Genomic DNA, 14,991 nt, shown 5'->3' with positions numbered 1-14,991 from the left:
TGTGGCTCTGGCAAAAAAAAAAAAAAAAGTATATCCCACAAACCTAAGGTCTGCCCACCCCTGTGCTACCGTACTCAGGTTGAAATGTCGCTAATGGAAGTGGGCTATGTTAACAAAGATGGCCCCATTTTGTCTAAGCAATTCTATCTGCTTTGTAATATGTGGCTTTTCAGAAGACAATTTAATTCTTTGAAGTGTGTGCTGAAATTGCCTTTCCACTATCAGCCTCAGCTTTTCAATTGTATTCTTCTTGGGAGGTCAGAATGAGGCAAGACTGAAGGCTGGAAAAACAATTATGTTTAGCACCATCACCATATTCATCCTTTTAATCTTACACCTACATGTTCATTACGAACTCTGTGAAGTACTACTGCCAAAACCACCACCTCAATCTCACTCCTGCTCAGAGAAAGCCTTGACCTGTCAGCTTCTCTAATGAAAATTGTGAGCAGTGAGAATTATACCAGCTGTCAGCTTACACTAGAATTCTCTGCTACTGAAATCCTGGAATATTAGCTCTGAATAGTGATAATAAAAAGTAGCCTTCTTCAAGAAAGCCAAGAGCCTGATAACTTGGTAAGGCCAAATGCCTTTCAATAAGAAACACATAAATAAAGCATGCTTGTTGGTGTTGTATCTTACAGTACTTCAGAGATCCAGAAACTTGGCTGTGTTGCTTTTTTAATTTCATTTTCCATTAATTTTATTACACCAGAGAATACTAAATAGAAGCCCATATACAACTCAGACACTAATACTGCACAGAACGACACAGCTGTCACCAAGGAATATAAAACTGCCACAACTCCAGCTGCATTGAGACCATATTCTTCTACAGCAATCCCAGCATTCTTTAGGGCACAGTCATCATATTATTGGGAAGAGATTCTCCAACAGCTTGACCAGGAAGAATGGTGAAATTTAAGGACCATGCACCCAATTCAATAGGTAGCCAATGTACTTTGGGCCATATCCAATGGAGCCACTCTGCCTCTGCTGATTCCACTGTGCTCATTTACACAACAGGGCTTTTGAACTGTAGTGTAAAGAACTCCAGAAACAAGCAGAAACACTCATGTATGGATCAGGTCAGCAGAGTTCCCTTCTGCGAGCTCTGCTGACCTGCCCCATTCTGGAAATGAGCATTTCTGCCCATCTGGGGCTATTTTTACAAGCGGAAAAGCCCTGTTGCCTGAGCAATTGCTCCCGTGAATGCATGAGCACAACAGGATACTAGCCTTTGTACCAAATCAAGAATGGGAAAGCATCCATAAGCTCTCCAAGACAATTTTAAAACATGTTATAATTCCTAGGTCTTGACAAAACCTTATAATTCCAGGAAACCCAGTCCTTGTCATTTATCAGTAATAGTTTGAATTTTAGCACTGTTGCAGCTTGGGCATTTGGTACTAGAAAACACACCCAATCTATCAAGCCAATGGAAAGGATATGTCCACAGGAGAAATGAAACCATTGCTCCAATTCCTAATTTTAAGCATGTTTATGCCTAGAAAGCTGTCTTGTTCAGGCCGTGTGCCATAAGGGAGAATACATACATGTACACAGGAAAGGTATAGTGGTGGCATGTGATAAAATAGCACTGACGCACCTTTGAGCTCTGCAACAGACTCAGCTCTCTAGGCCCCTGTGAGCTGAGACCTTTTTGTGGAAAATACCATGCTATTAAAGGATTCTGTCTAAAGAGCTGTGGTTTTAACTAATCTTGTTCATAAATTTAAAATAGTACTACACCAAGGGTGTTAAATTATCACCCATACTGGAAGTGAAGTCAAAGGCACACAACAAATATAATTTGTCATGTGGATTTGCAATGACATATTGTACATTCAATAGTAATTTATAAGTGAAAGTTACTGAAAAGAATCTTATGTGTGTTGAGGTGGGGGTGTTTACAAAAACATTCAAACAACCACAATGCATAATTCAGAAGCTAAGGACACCAAATTAAATGAAACATTTATTTTTGCTCATCATGAGCCCTTGGATAGAGGAGGGCAATAATTTTATTTGTTTGTTTGTTTATTTATTTCTATACCGCCCAATAGCCAAAGCTTTCTGGGTGGTTCACAAAAATTAATCTAATTAGATAATTAATCTAAATGAAGCTCTCTTTATAAAACTTGTGACTGTCACAACCCTATAGATACTATACTTGATCTTAGCCAAAAGTCTGAGAAGCAACGCAACCCTATAGATAACAGGTTTTTACATTATAACAGGCCTCCCCAGTTGAATGTCTTTTATCTGCTGCACACCATAACAACTTTCAATTTATACAATGATTGATTTAGAGCTTGTAAAATCAATATACAAAACCTAAAATGAAGCAAAACAAACATTAAAAACAAATAATTCAACTAACAGAAACAAAAGACAACAGTTATTCATCAGGGGATCCCCCAAAAGAGACCATCCTAGGGAGCTCTCCAGACTAAATGTGTGGGACACTGGCATACACTACTAGGGCACTTAAGCCTTCTGCCCAAGCAAGCCCTGCCCTGATATCTCACTAATCTCATTTCTCTTCAGGAAGGGACCTCTAAACAAGACCTCCCAAGGAAGTGCATTGTTTCAAGGTAATTACAAAACAGTAAACCTGGCCAGTATTACGCTTCACTTGAGAGATTGATGTGAAATAGCTTTTTCTCCCAGACATTACCACTTTTTTGTTTTAACTGACATAGAACCACATCAGCAGTGTGGAATGTCACTGTGGAGACAAATGGCAGGCTCCTGGACAAAACCTCACAGCACATATTCCTTAGCATGCTCTTATAGACATGTTAAAAATGAAATGATATGCTTCAAAAATGTAGAATTTTTTAAATCTCACAAACAAAGTTCAGACCTCATTATTTAATTATCAGAATCTTAATCAACAAGCTCAAATATTTACTCATTAGATGAATCACTTTTTCACCCTATGTCAAATTCAATCCAGGATCACATTCATTAATAATTTTTTTATAGAAAAGCTACTCCAACAAAAGACCCTGAGAGAGAACTTTCTTCAATGACCTAATTCATATGACATGACAGGCCACCGTGCCTTACTTAAACCACGAGGCTGCTGCATCATGCCAGGTACCCACAGGCACCATTTTTGCATGGCACCTACAGGCCCCTGGGTTGCCGTGTTTTGCAAACCCAGGTGGCAGAGATAGTTTGAAGGACAGACAACCCAAAGCAAACTGTGGGTTATTTGAGGGTTGACTAACCCTCAAACAATCCCTGCAGCCTGAGTTCACACAACATGACAAGCTATGGTAAGCTGGGTGCCAGTGGGTACCATGCAAAAATGGCCAGAACAGCTGCTGCCAGTAAATTGAGCCATGGTGGGCTGTCATGTCATGCAAACCAGGTCATTAGGAAACTTCTCACCTGCAGTAAGGAAACAACCCCTGATTTAGCTAAGTTGCAGAGACAGTCATGCTTTCCAGTTGTACATAAAGGCCAAAGAACGTACATGCGGGAGTTGTATTAAAAATAGTTTGCTGCTTTCCCTGTCCTCTTTTACAATAAGCATAGTTACTCCCTAATCCAGAAACTGCAAACACTGATCCATACAATGGCAATAATCAGTGGAAAGGGAACTGGCTGAGCTGCTTCTGAAGGATGTGAAACCCTACCCCCTCCTTCCTCCAGCAGTAGAAAGAAAAGAAAAACTCCTCCTTTCATTAACAAGAAGTTCAGTTTGCCTCTCACTGCTGGGTCTCATTCAACACAGAGTGGCTGATTAACGTACAAGCTTTAAGAGGCTCAGCCTGGATGAGAGAGAAGACTACATCAGGTCTAAACCTGTACTACAGCACATAAGTGAAAGACCACAGTTGGTGTCTGGCCACCATTATGCTATAAAAGCCTTATTTTAAAATAATCACACTGAAATTGTCCTACAACTTTTACTTTTAAATTTTTGAAATGCAATTCCAATTGTTTCCTTGAAAAGTGGTAATTGGCGAAGGCTTTGGACAAAACACCCCCCACCCCCCAAACAGACTTTTTATTGTCTATAACCTTCACATTACCACCACCAGATCACGCAATAGGCAAATTAACATCTTAGTGAATTCTCTGGTTTTAGATACTTGGTTGAACCTGGTTTATGACATGCTTCTCTGCAAAGACACCGTTGAATCATCAGCAAAGGACTTATAACCCACCATAAAACCTGTCTTGCAATTAGGCACTTGGCTGACCACCTGTGACAATTAACAACTGCAAGCAGATGCAACCCTAACACACACGAGCTCTCTCCTGATGGCAGGGGGTGGGGGTGGGGAGTGCACTTGTATATAGCAGACGGATAGGAAACCTCTCCCTCAAGCCTTATTTGCAGAAGATGCTATACATTAAATTGCAATTAAGAAAAGCCTTGAAGACAAAACCAACTTGCTACATTTGAATTTTTAAAAATTGAAATTACAGTTTCCTAATAAGCTGAAGACATTTTTCCTGTACTACAAAACTGACTCCAACTGAGCTATTCTACAAAAACCTATTAAAATACTTACATTTAAGAAGAGTAAATGAAAAATCACTACCACAATTCATAGTCATATATTGCTTTTCTTTAACTTTTATATAAGCTACTCCACTGAAAAAGAAAAAAAGTGTTTAGGAAAAGAGGCAGCAAAATATTTACCGATTCCATAGCTGAAAGTACCAGTTAACAGGACATGGATAAAATCCAAAAAGGGGTGTCCCCAAAGAAGCTCAGTATTCTGAAAGACAAAAATTACCTTGTATAAATATTAACACTCACAATCGAGGCTTCAGACGAAGAAGCATGTTAAAATTATACCTCATATAACCATCTTTTGAATTCTATTCCCATGGTGCTTTGCTACTTCAATAGTCCATTATTACGACTGGTTCAAACATAAAAGACTTTGAAGCAGGAATTTCATAAATATACGTCTATCATACGAAATTATTTCTGGCAGTATGCCTGTCTACAGGTCCATCCAAAAATGTCTGCCGGTTCACGTCCAGGGTTTCTCCTCCATCTCTCCTACCCCAAGTTGTATTCTCCTCTCAAATGATTCAGATTCACACAAAGCAATGAAAATGGTTCAAATAAAATTGGACAAAATCCTGTTAGAAAGCCGGAGTAAAAAGAAACAGAAAAGACATCTGCTTCCTTGGCATGGGCGGGGGGGAGATTTTAAGTATCGGAGGGAGCAATCCTATGGCCACTAGACACTGCCAGGGCTCCAAACACAGTTCCCAGAAACTACACTCCCTGTCCACTCATAGCCAGCACGGTTTTCTCTGCACCAGCTACGTCTCTGCACTTGGAAATGGAGTGAAGAGACAGCAAAAACGGGGCAGTCCTGGGGGAGGGGAGGAGACCATGGAAGCAGATTTACACAGCTTCCTATGTGCTGGGTGGCCTCCTTCCCTACCCCTCCCTGAAGCTGCAGCTAGACAGCCAAAATCGGCCATCTAGCCAAAAATGCAGGGTAGCCAGAGCATGGAGGCAAGGCCCTGCATTGGCTACTCAGCAGCCTCCGACTTCAGAGGCTGCTGACTACCTCAGTAGGATTGCGCTGATTGAGATAACCTGGGATTGACAAAATTATATAACTTGTTTACTAAACATCCTTGTTATGTTTAGCAATTGAAGATTTTTCAAGACAAAGGAATGGAAAGAACACATGTAGGAATTAAGACAGTAGCACAAGATTTTTCCCCTCAAAGAAAAAATACCACTTTAAAATTCAAACTATTTATTTATTGTCCAGGTTTAGAAACAAAAGCAGGATCAGTGTTATATAAATACAGGTAAGTGCTCATGAATATCATTCAGAAATGTATCTTATAACTATCCCATGCTAGCAGTTTCATAAACATTAGCAGAAACTAATATTTCCAAATAAAAATAACCCCTCCCTTTTAAAATAGTATGCTCATTGGTTTTTTGGATTTTTATATCTAACACTACCATAAGACTATCTGGTGTCTGCTATTAGCATTCTAGAACAAGCAAGTTGTGTGACTCATAACTGCAGAGAAGCCAGCTGTTCTTAAGTCAAAAAAGCCAAGGCTAACCTATAAAAGGAAAAGGCACGCATTCAGTATTCAGAAGCTATACATACAACTACCTCTAGTAGAAAAACAAAAAGTAAATATGAGCAATGCAGTGCAATGACAACTAAATAATGGCCCAACACAGGATGCAGTTCTACTGCCTAAGCTAATCAGGTCTGGCCCTATAAGACCTTTGGGTGGGGGACCGCCTGGGAAACATATATAATCCTCTTTGGAGAAAGAGTGGGGTATTGAGTGTAATAAGTACTACTAATAATAAAAAACGACTGTTAGGCTAGGGCTTCAGAGACACGCATTCAAGTACTCCCTCAATAATGGCCTTTGGGAAATCAGCCTGAACTATGTATCTATCATAACTAGCATCACATCATCATTGTGAGAATTAATAGGAGTTGTGAAGCAGGGGTGAGTAGAAGGTAGATCCCAGAAGCCCCTGCCAGCATAGCCAATAGTCAAGAATGCTGGAAGTATGGTAAATCACTTTGCGCAGGATTACATAAACAAGCCACTAACTCATTCAAGAGACAAGGATCATAACCTGCCCCCCAAACAGACATGTACATTTAGCCAAAGGTCTTATAAAGAACCAGCTGCCTTGTGATTTAAAACTTTAAACATTTTTGTTTTGTAAAGTTTTTGAATAATTTTAGATATCTTTAAAAACAGGGTGGAATTGTTATGGATTTTTCCCCCTTCTTTTTAATTAATGTGTGATATTGTTCTAAAATTTAAAGTTGTACATCACCTTGGCACCTTCTGGGGGCCAAGAGATGTCCCGTACATAATTTCATAAATAAATATGGATAAAAATTATTATATTGCATTGACCTGGTTCACACGTAACAACCAAGAGTACTGGTAGAGTGTGGATTGTTGTTGAATTGCAGGTTGTCATTACATGTGAACCCTGCCTTGTGGTTAAACTATGGGTTGTTAACCATGAACAACCCAGAATTTACAACCCAACAACGAATGATGGGTTCTCTTCCTGGGTGGTTGATGTGTCAGGGTGGAAACTGAGCCCAGAGAGCCTCAGAGCAGTTTGGATTCTGAGGAGGAACAGCTATCCGTGGGAGAGGGGCCAGCTCATCCCTCACAGGCTCAGCACCTGGCAGAGATTCCTCCTGCCAGCATTCCAGAGATAGATAGCGACCCAGGTAGTGAGGGAATGCAGGAAGGGGGCTTCTTAGATGATCGACGCAGATGCAAAGAGCAACGAGTGATGGAGGGTGCGGAAAGGAGGCATAGCGCCCATTTGGCGCACAAGCAACGGCCGCCTCCCATGGACCCAAGGGAAAGAGGGAGGATCTCTCCCTAGCCCATAAGTTCTGGGTCTTCAAGTGACTCTCTTTCAAACGGGGATCAACTGACTACTTGAAGCTTAGGCTACCCTGCTGTTCCTTGCTTTAGTCGCTGGTGATTAGCATCTGAAAGAGTCATTAAGTTGTAAAAGGATTAAAGCTTTGAAAAGAAATCCTTTCATCTGTGTCTTGAGTTGGCTATTGGAATCTACTGGGAGAAGCCGCCAGAGTGCTCCTGACATCATGGTTAACAACCCAGAGTTGAACAAAAGGCAGGGTTTGCACGTAATGACAACCTATGATTCAACGACAACCCATACTCAACCCGTACTCTGGGTTGTCATCACTTGTGAACCAGGCCAATGCCTGGGTATTTCAATGCTTTTATAGTTGATTAGCTTTTATAGTTGATTAGTTCAAATGACTTCACAAATGCAAATGTAACAGGAAAACCCATTGCTGAAGTAGGAAAATGAACCAATGTGCTACAAGGCATAACAAAGCAATCCAGACAGCAGGAGGCTAAGCCAAGTACAGAATATTCCATTTGAAAAGGACCTCTGACAGGTTTAAAAATGTTGAAACAGATGGTAAGCAGTCCTTACTACTAGTATCCTGGCTTACTAAACCACCAATATTTGCTAAAATTAAGCCATATACAGACTCCAGAGGTTGAACTAAAAAGTGAAGCATACATATTTTTTTCCTTAAGGTTTCAAAAAAAGAAAAAAATATGAGCAGCTTATTTAATCATGAAGGCAAGTTGGAGTGCCTTTATTTGGAAATTATCAGTCTCCCTTACAAGCCAGCTTCTTTTCCAGCACTACCAAGCTTGCTGGAGCCAAGAAAACAAAGGCATGTATTGCTTTGTTAACATTGTGCTCCTGAACAATGGACAACCAACCACATACTACATAGGACAGAAGATCTCAGCTCTGGTTTTTACTTAATACCATGATCTGCAGAAATATCCAAATGTTTTAAGTGCAGTCAGATTGTATGATCCAGTTCACACATAATGGTGGCAATTCCTGGGTTGTTTAACCCAGGAATTGCCAAGGATAAGCACCATGCATGAGCCATTTCCTGTTTCAATTAACAACCCAGGGTTGTTTCATGACATGCAAACCCAGAACGTCTGGGTTGTTTATGGGTTAAACAATCCAAACTAAACCCAACAACAAACCATGAGCAAATTTGGGTTAACTCTGGGTTGCCTAACCCATAGTTTCTTGGTTTGCATATCACAAAACAAACCAGGAAATGGCTCACATGTGGTACTTGTTCCCAGCAATCCTGGTTTAAACAACCCAGGAATTGCCACCATTCTGTGTGAAGCAGGTGTATATTAGCTAGAAAAGAAATAACAGACTAGCAGCCACCAAAACACAGTACCAAGAATGTCAAGCAGAAGGCACCATGTGAAAAAAAACAATCTAGAGGGGAGTATCTGGGAAAAGTGGGCACATTTAGGGGACAGGTGGTACATGAACTTCCAGGGCATTTGGTAAAGTAAGGAACAGATGGGAAGGGAGTGCTGAAATGAAAAGCAAAGAAGGGCTGATTAGTTTTCAGGAGAGCATGAAAAAAAGAGAACAAAGCAAAATGCCTTTCTAGTGTTACGCTTCTATTTCTGTTAGCTGCCACAGGAATCTTTTGCAATTCGAAACAGAAAGGAAGCTGCACATGATACAGAAAAGAAACAAAGCAGGTAAGGTGATACATTTTATTGGGCCTATTTTTATGGGCAAGACTGTACAAGCTTGCAAACTTTAAGAGAAGAGGCGGTGGGGGGGAGTGTCCTTCATCCTCAATTGTCATATTTATATCTGGCCCTTCCTCCAAGTAGTTCAAGGGGTTATCCCATTTTATCCTCACAATAATCCTGTGAAGCAAGTTAGACAGAGATACCGCCTAAAGCAACCTAGTGAACTTCATGGCTGAGAATTTTAATCCTGGTTCCCAGGTCCAACATTCAAGTTACTTCAGTACAGCAGCTTTTTATCTCTCAGTAATGACAATGTATAATTGAGTTAAGAGTATATTCACTAAAGATCAAAATTCAGAAGGTCCACAATGTAAAGAAAAAGCAACTAATATGACATTTCCTGGTAACCAAAAGTGTAATGTCTAGTAGACGTCAAAATGTGTCAGTAACGTAAAACATCTAATGTACTGATTGTTTAACTCTGAAAAGAGTTTCTTTTGCATTACGTGTCCAGACTAATTAACTGTATAACAATTGCCACTGTTGTAACTGCTCATAAAGATTCGTACATTGAAGCCTTCGTATTCCAGGTACTATTGACCAAGACACTGGTCCATCAGAAGATGCCATTGTGCCTATTTTGAAAAACGATTGCAGAATAATATTGACCTTCTGTTTAAAAGGACAACTCTGCAACTCAAGAAGCTTAACTTTATTCACATCACTGTGTGTGGCTGGCAATCGTTACTCATCCACCCGATCAGTACCAAGCACTTGCCTGTATTTCTATCCTGGTGTGAGTATATCAGTGTGAAGAAGCCATTTTGTTTCACTCTTAATTCTAGAATTTGCATTGCTGATATCCAAGCAGTACCCTGCACAATACCAAACATTTGGAAAAACAACAACAGTCTTGTGGCAACTTACAGAATAAAAGTGGACCGTGTCCATGAAAGCTTATGCCATAGCAAATTTGTTATTAAGTCTTTAAGGTACCATAAGACTTTTCATGATGTTTTTGCTGCAACAGACTAACACAGCTACCCCTCTGGGAATTTATTTGGAAAGAAAACTACAGCTTCAACACAACAACTCTTAGTGTTAGAGGTCAGGTTTTGGTTTCAAACAGATTGCTAGCTTTTCTCCAACAGATGCAACCTTTATATACTATTAGGATTAGATGATTAAGGAATCCTAGATAAGTGGGCTCATTCTGTTAAAAAATTCATGCCCCAGCCATCTGAAACCCTCATTCCAATCCCTGCTTCTAGCACAACAGAAGCTGATAGAAAGTGAGATGTCACCAGCTTCACCCAATTGATAGGCTATTGACTCTTCCAGCCACATTTGCTGAACAAATCTATAAACACCCTTAATTTTCAGCATACTGTAACGGGAGATTTTCTTCAGGTTTTATCCAGAAGCCTGAAACAGGCCCATATATGAAGTTGCACATTGCTTCTTTTATTAGATTAGAAAAATCACAATTTGTTCACACTCATTTTACAGGTCTGAAGTCTTACACAAATGCCTCTTCACATGATAGCACACTCTCTCTCCCCAGTACAACACAAAGCACTCTACTTCTCCATCCAATGTAAGAGAAAAGAATGGCCTCTCAACTAGGAAGGTATGTAAGCTCCAACAAATGGAATGTTGATTACTTGGGAATATGTAATGACCTGGTAAGCTTCTACTTCAAAAGATCATGGTTTGGATCTAGATTTACACTGGATCAACTGCACTGATGGATGTGGACTTCCCGCTCCCTCCTTCCCATGCCAGCCCCTCCAACCCCCTAAAAATGCTACACAGGAAGACATCACACCCTGCTGAATTGGGTGAGCTGTGGGGTGGGAGGTAGGGGGAGCCCCCAAAATCAGGCAGAGGTGTCTTCCGCAAGTGGAGCCCTTCCTCTCACTGAAGGTCTCTTACTCTTGCAGAAGGCAGATCCTGGATCCAATCCAAGCACTTTTTCCTCAAATGAGAACTCAAGACAGACTGAATCTCTCAATGAATCTCAAAGTAATATAGAAACATTCAATCAGTGCTCTACAAGTCTGATTAGGTACAATTTCCAACAAATTCTTCATTAACTGTTCATATTTCTGACAGGGAAACAAGAAAACAAAAACCACCAACCCATGCAATTTTCAGCATTTAATTACCACATAAAATTAAATGTCTCAAATGTCTTTTGTAAATTCTTAAGTACTGCCAGCAATGTTTTTTATCCCAAAAGGGTGATGACCAGGGTGGGAGGGAATCTATTTGTAGAACAGCTGAATATGGAGAAAGCAGTAGTTATGGAGAACAAGTAATGCCATTTAAACTAAAAACAAAATCCCATTACTAGGATAGCCTAGAATTCTACAGAGGATGTAAATATAACTTTCTTGTCTACATGACAGTCAAGATTTTTTCAGCTCAATTCATGGGAGAACTGCTGTTACCAGACTGGATCACAACATGCCAATCCCCCAAAGCAGACACGAATTGTGCATAAAGGCAAATATTTTGTTTGATACAAGATCCAGCATACTTAAAAGCAATCCTGTGAACTGCATCTTGCTTCCTGCACTCTCCTTCTAGCTTCTGGACACTATATTATCTTTGGTCAAGTTGCATGGATGCTTCGCAGTTCTTGCAAAACACTTCCATGTCTCTGCATCCTTAAAAATTCTCTCAGATGCTAAACAATGCATGCAAAATGTGGCTGATAAATGTGGCTGATGTCAGAGCCCTTGCTTCTCTCACTCACTCCCAAGGGGCTAAACTATTACACCATAAAAGGTAAAGGTGTCCCCAACCAGTCGTGTCCGACTCGAGGGTGTGATGCTCATCTCCATATACACCATACATATGCTTTTTAGCCAGAATTTCTTCCAACAAATTCCAACTTTTTTCAGCTGGCTGTGTGATTTTTGTTATTTTAAATCATTGCATCAGGCCAACTTCATGATTAAACCTATTAAGATTGTGTTATTGTTTCTGGTTATTTTAAAATCATGGCAGAATTGAATACTAATTTCTCAGCACAAAACCATGCCCACCTGTGGATTTTTATGCATTTACTTGTATTTATCTATTTAAATATATAAGTAGGTGGAAAATAGAAAGAAGCTAAGTATCTTAGAATGTCTTTTGAGGCAGCCTCTTTAAATCCTGGGAAAGGGATCCTGAATCAAAGAGTTTAAGAGCACATTTTGACAAACCATTTGTAGCGTTGACCACTTTCAATCCTTCCAGCACTTAGAAGCCTATAATTCAAATCCTTCTTAGACAGAGAGTTATTTGCCTGTGGCCACCTAGTAAATCAAGATGTGTTTGGTATGTATAGCTGCTGCAGAGTAGATCCCAGCGAATGCAATACAAATTAAGATGGCATTTTCCCTACACCAATAGTAGATAAAGTATCACTTTAAGAAGTTATTTATCTAGACCAATAAGTTATATCACCTTATGTTCCATCAACTGCTTGTTTTTTTGTTTTTACCCTGATCTAAGACTAACACTACTATTTATTTGTGACACTTGTATATCGCTGTATCTAATACAACCCCTCAGCAGTTTGCAATATTAAAATACATTTAAATACATTATTAAAAACACAACATTAAAAAAACACTTCTAACTACAGTAAAAACAATTCAAGGAGCAGTAAAATGGAGCGGCGTGATTAATTTACTTACAGTCCAGGAAAGCATGGGTGAACAAGTGTGTCTTCAGGAGGCATTTAAAAATTGGCATATTTCCTGCCTTCTGAACTGCATGAGGGAGGGTTTTCCAGAGGGTGGGTGCCACTATAGAGAAGGCCCACCATCAGGATACTTTATGGAAACATTCCGTTTGTTTTGGAATTACCAGCAAGGCCTCCTCTGCTGATGTTAAAGTTCACCTGGGTTGGGTATGCATAAGGGAAAGCAGCCTGCTAGGTATCCCAGCCACAAGCTGTTTAGGGCTTTATATGACCATCACATAACCTTGAATATGGCTCGGTAGCTAACAGACAGCCAGTGCAGTTCTTTTAACACTAAATAGCACTGATTCTCAAACATTAAGGTGTAGTTATTAGAATCCAATTAATGCAGTCTCCTTCACATGAACAGGCTCTGCAACAGCGCAGTGTCTTGAGAATGCAGCCCTGAACTTTCACTTCTTATTTTTGTGTGTGTGGGGGGGTCATATAGAACAGATATAACCTCTGTTGTCTCATGTTGGGGGGTGGTTCAAGAACTGAGGAAAAATATGCAGCAGACAGAGCTGTTTTAGTCAAAAGCTGAATGTACAGAATTAGCCAGAATTCTGAAGCATAGGAGGCCCTAGGAAACTCAGTCCATTTCTTTTCACTTTCCCTTTTCGTTGACTTCACATGTGCACCTAACATGCAGAACCTGTGAGTTACCAAGGTTCCCCACCCAAAAAGGCACTCTCAGAAAGCTGGAGTATGTTAGCTGTGCTGAGAAGGGAAAACCCTGATTATTCCAATGTGTGCATGCAAGAAGCACTTGGGTATACATAAGGGATTCATTCCCAGAATTTTTGTCAGTATCTGCTTAAGGCGCAATCCTATAACTTGGAGGCTTATGAGCAGCCAGCGCAGAGCTGGAGGAGCAACAAAAGCCACTGCTGCCCCCACTGCTCCTCCTGCTCTGCAGTGTAGCTAGACGGGCTTTTACCCATCTAGCTGGGGTGTGTTGGAAGGTGAGGGAAGGAGGCAGGAGAGTCTGTGGGATAACTCATATCCTAGCCTCTCCAGTCCCCTCCCTTCCCAGCCCACCGAATCGCCCCCTCTAGCCTCTCTCTGACGTTGCTTTTCTTACCTCCGAGAGGGAGCCAGCACAGTTCTCTCTATGCTGGCTGTGAGGGGGAAAGGGTGGGGAGAGCTGATTCCTATCCCCGACCACAGATCCACGAATCCGAAGTATCTTGTACCCCACACACACTTTATAGGGGCCATAAGATTGTTCTCATCAGCTATCTTTCAGCAAGAAAAAGAGGTGGACTTCCAAAATCTACACAAGAATGTGATTCTTTCAGAAGTACCTTAAAATCAAGAAGACTGCATGCTCTGAATTAAGCTATCAGGGCTTTTTTTGTATTCTAGGCAATGTATTCAATTTTGTATTCTTATTTCCTGTATTGTGTACAACGTTTACAATTTTGAAGAATTACACAAACACTCCCTGCTCATCTCAGGCCATGTCTAAGGTTGCTAAAAAAATATTACATTAGGAACAATCTGTGCTAGCACCAAACAATGTAAGGCCCACAAAACACATGCCGAGATAGTTGCACAGCCCGAACTTCATGAAAAAACCTTGAAATCTTCATGGCTGTGATGATAGGCTTGAATATATGACAGCACTAAATTTATGCTACTTTTCAATATTGTATTGTCTATGCCCATACATTATTCTCAAGAACTAAATTATGAACTGATCTTGACTATCGAGGGTGGGCAGTTACAAGGGCTCTTAGACACTCTTAGCTAGCTGACTCAAAACCAGATACAGGACTCATCCATTACAAATTACCTAGTGCCTACCACACTGATGGCATGCTACATCATGCCAATAAAATGTATAGATTCAAAATACCATAGAATCATGGAGTTGGAAGGAGAAATTTAGACCACATCCAACCCCTTGCTCAGTGCAGGAATCCAGTTTAAAGCCTCCCTGATTGATGTCTGTCTAGTCTCTGCTTGAAGACCTCCAGAAACAGAGAGCCCACCACCTCCCTAGGCAGTTGGTTCTATTCTGACAGTTCTGACTGACCATTAGGAAAATTTTCCTGATGTACAACCGTAATCTGCTTTCCTGTAACTTAAACCCATTATTTTGTCCTACAGTCCTGGACGACAGAGAACAGGTTGCAGCCCTCTGTGTCACAACCTTTGAGGTA

The 14,991-nt window shown here is 40.5% G+C and overlaps 1 protein-coding gene across 25 annotated transcripts in view; it reads right to left on the bottom strand.

The window, feature by feature from the left end:
• Positions 1–14,991, bottom strand: part of ANKRD11 (ankyrin repeat domain 11) — a 262,296-nt gene that overhangs the window by 229,517 nt on the left and 17,788 nt on the right. For 17 of the 25 annotated variants that reach the window (XR_014784698.1, XR_014784699.1, XM_084812699.1 and 14 more), the window contains exon 2: positions 4,667–4,745. The exons of the other annotated variants lie outside the window; for them this stretch is intronic. The gene's annotated coding sequence lies outside the window, so the exon portion shown is untranslated. The remainder of the gene's footprint in view (positions 1–4,666; positions 4,746–14,991) is intronic. 25 annotated transcript variants of the gene reach the window in all.

This window comes from Heloderma suspectum, chromosome 8 (genome assembly GCF_057233095.1).
Source record: "Heloderma suspectum isolate Gila_16-S chromosome 8, 16-S_ref, whole genome shotgun sequence".
Classification (NCBI taxonomy): domain Eukaryota; kingdom Metazoa; phylum Chordata; class Lepidosauria; order Squamata; family Helodermatidae; genus Heloderma; species Heloderma suspectum.
Note: the sequence above shows the minus strand (reverse complement) of the source record. Positions and strands in the feature narration are given on the sequence as shown.